This window comes from Dendrobates tinctorius, unplaced genomic scaffold, assembly GCF_039654945.1.
Source record: "Dendrobates tinctorius isolate UK_male_01 unplaced genomic scaffold, ASM3965494v1 ptg000292l, whole genome shotgun sequence".
Lineage (NCBI taxonomy): Eukaryota > Metazoa > Chordata > Amphibia > Anura > Dendrobatidae > Dendrobates > Dendrobates tinctorius.
Genome location: NW_027361959.1, coordinates 8,322,501 through 8,325,124, shown reverse-complemented (window position 1 = coordinate 8,325,124; position 2,624 = coordinate 8,322,501). Strand labels below are relative to the sequence as shown.

Sequence of the window (2,624 nt, the reverse complement as noted above, 5' to 3'; positions counted from 1 at the left end):
TCAGGTTACATCGGGGGCTTATCTACAGCATTACAGAATGCATTACAGAATGCTGTAGATAAGCCTCTGATGGCGATGCTGGCAGCTCATAGGGGAAAATGAGGTGACAGATTCCCTTTAATGCACAAAAAAATGACACTGATGGTCCGGATCTCTATAAATATGATAGGACAGCGACATGCTGCCCGGTGCTGGAATCATCATGTGACATTGCCAGACTTCATCGATTCTTTGGGGTTTTCTATTAATAATCAGCTGATAAGTTCCCAGTCACATAGCGGAGGCTGGGGCAGGAGGAGAAGGCTGTGTAGGAGCAGTCAGCCTGTGTCCCTGCCCGCGGCACAGGTCTCGGCTCTGGCGGAGGCTGCAGGGCTCGGGGCACAGCACACTCATTGCAATGTCCCTGCGCCGCTTCAGCTGACTTTACATTGGGCTGTAACGACCGGGACAGTCATGTCTATGAGGACGTCGGCCGTGCTGATTGGCCAGGATCGGGCTGTGGGTGTGGCCCGGCCGAGCACAGCTGGAAGGAGACCCGCCGCTCTGGGCTGAGCATCTGGAAGGGGCGGCTCGCGGTGCAGGGCTCATTGGCTGAGGCTGGGGGCGCCCGCTGCCTGCAATAAAGTGAATGGCACCAGTGAATGGGAGCTAGTCGGCCCGAGTCTGCTCTGCATGTGAGGTACGAGCTCGGCCAGGAGCAGGCACCCGGGAAGCAGGGGAGGAGGACTGGCCCCAAACGTCCCAGCGAGGAGCCCCGGATCTGCAGGGATTACACCGGAGACCCCCAGCACAGCCCAGTAAGTGACCCGCCTGGGTGTTCCCTGGACTAGAGGGGCTCGGGAGCGTCCCAGAGCCGGGAGCCCCTGTGTGTGCACTGTGTCTGTGTAGCTGTACGTGTGTGCACCGTGTCGGTGGATGGATGTCTGTGTGCAGGGAGGGCTATAGCCGCCGCCGTGTAGCGCTGAGGCGCACGTGTCCTGTAGCCAGGAGCCCCCGTGCAGGTGTGTACATACTGTATACATGGAATACACGTGCGGAGAATATACACTGTACCTCACATTGGTAGGACATGTGGGCATCTCTCCCAATTGTGCCCAAATTCATATAGATACACACACACATATATATCTTCATTGATACCCACCATCATGCATGTGTATATATATATAAACGCATATCTGTATACATATGTCTGTGTAAATGAATAGCTATCTCTCATCTGACCCTCCTGTATGTATCTCTCTGTTTCTGTTACAATAGGTAGATCGGGTAACTGAGAGATGAGAATTACTTTCTATCACATATCAGAATTTTGGGAACTACTGGACCGGATCCTATAATTGTATTATTAGGGTTAATATTTATAGTGTTATTATGTTTTACTATTTGTTAAAAAAAGAACAGTGCCAAGAAAGTGTGTTCATATGAAGCAATAAAGGAGCCGGGCTCCCCTGATTTCTGGGCGCTAGTGGGGTCCCCCGGGGTCGGGCTGGGGCTAGTGGGGTCCCCCGGGGTCGGGGCTGGGGGCTAGTGGGGTCCCCCGGGGTCGGGGCTGGGGGCTAGTGGGGTCCCCCGGGGTCGGGGCTGGGGGCTAGTGGGGTCCCCCGGGGTCGGGGCTGGGGGCTAGTGGGGTCCCCCGGGGTCGGGCTGGGGGCTAGTGGGGTCCCCCGGGGTCGGGCTGGGCGCTAGTGGGGTCCCCCGGGGTCGGGGCTGGGGGCTGACTCTGTCCTCAGGGGTCGGGGCTGGGGGCTGACTCTGTCCCCCGGGGTCGGGGTCGGGGCTCACTCTGTCCCCCGGGGTCGGGCTGGGGGCTGACTCTGTCCCCAGGGGTCGGGGTCGGGGCTCACTCTGTCCCCCGGGGTCGGGCTGGGGGCTGACTCTGTCCCCCGGGGTCGGGCTGGGGGCTAGTGGGGTCCCCCGGGGTCGGGCTGGGCGCTAGTGGGGTCCCCCGGGGTCGGGGCTGGGGGCTGACTCTGTCCTCAGGGGTCGGGGCTGGGGGCTGACTCTGTCCCCCGGGGTCGGGGTCGGGGCTCACTCTGTCCCCCGGGGTCGGGCTGGGGGCTGACTCTGTCCCCAGGGGTCGGGGTCGGGGCTCACTCTGTCCCCCGGGGTCGGGCTGGGGGCTGACTCTGTCCCCCGGGGTCGGGCTGGGGGCTGACTCTGTCCCCCGGGGTCGGGCTGGGGGCTCACTCTGTCCCCCGGGGTCGGGCTGGGGGCTGACTCTGTCCCCAGGGGTCGGGGTCGGGGCTCACTCTGTCCCCCGGGGTCGGGCTGGGGGCTGACTCTGTCCCCCGGGGTCGGGCTGGGGGCTGACTCTGTCCCCCGGGGTCGGGCTGGGGGCTGCAGCTGGAGGATGATATTTAGAGAACGGGCTGGCCGTGTTTACACTGGATGTGAACAATTCTCGGCCGCACAGAAAACTGTTTATGTGGAAACTGGTCAGGAAGAAAGAGCAAAACTCTCGTTTTCCGGGTAAGAAATGAAGACTTTTCCTATAAGGAACAGCGCGACCGACACAGCAGTGTGTACACGTCCCTGTCCCGGAGCCGGTGCGGTACTTCTCGGCTACAGAGAGTTCTGTTAGGGGGATAATGAATTGTGGGCCAAATAGAAAGAACTGAATT

The 2,624-nt window shown here is 60.4% G+C and overlaps 1 protein-coding gene across 1 annotated transcript in view; it reads left to right on the top strand.

Annotated features, from left to right (window-relative positions):
• The first annotated feature begins 620 nt into the window (after positions 1–620).
• Positions 621–2,624, top strand: part of LOC141072876 (pituitary homeobox 3) — a 194,499-nt gene continuing 192,495 nt past the window's right edge. The window contains exon 1 of the mRNA XM_073560085.1: positions 621–797. The gene's annotated coding sequence lies outside the window, so the exon portion shown is untranslated. The remainder of the gene's footprint in view (positions 798–2,624) is intronic.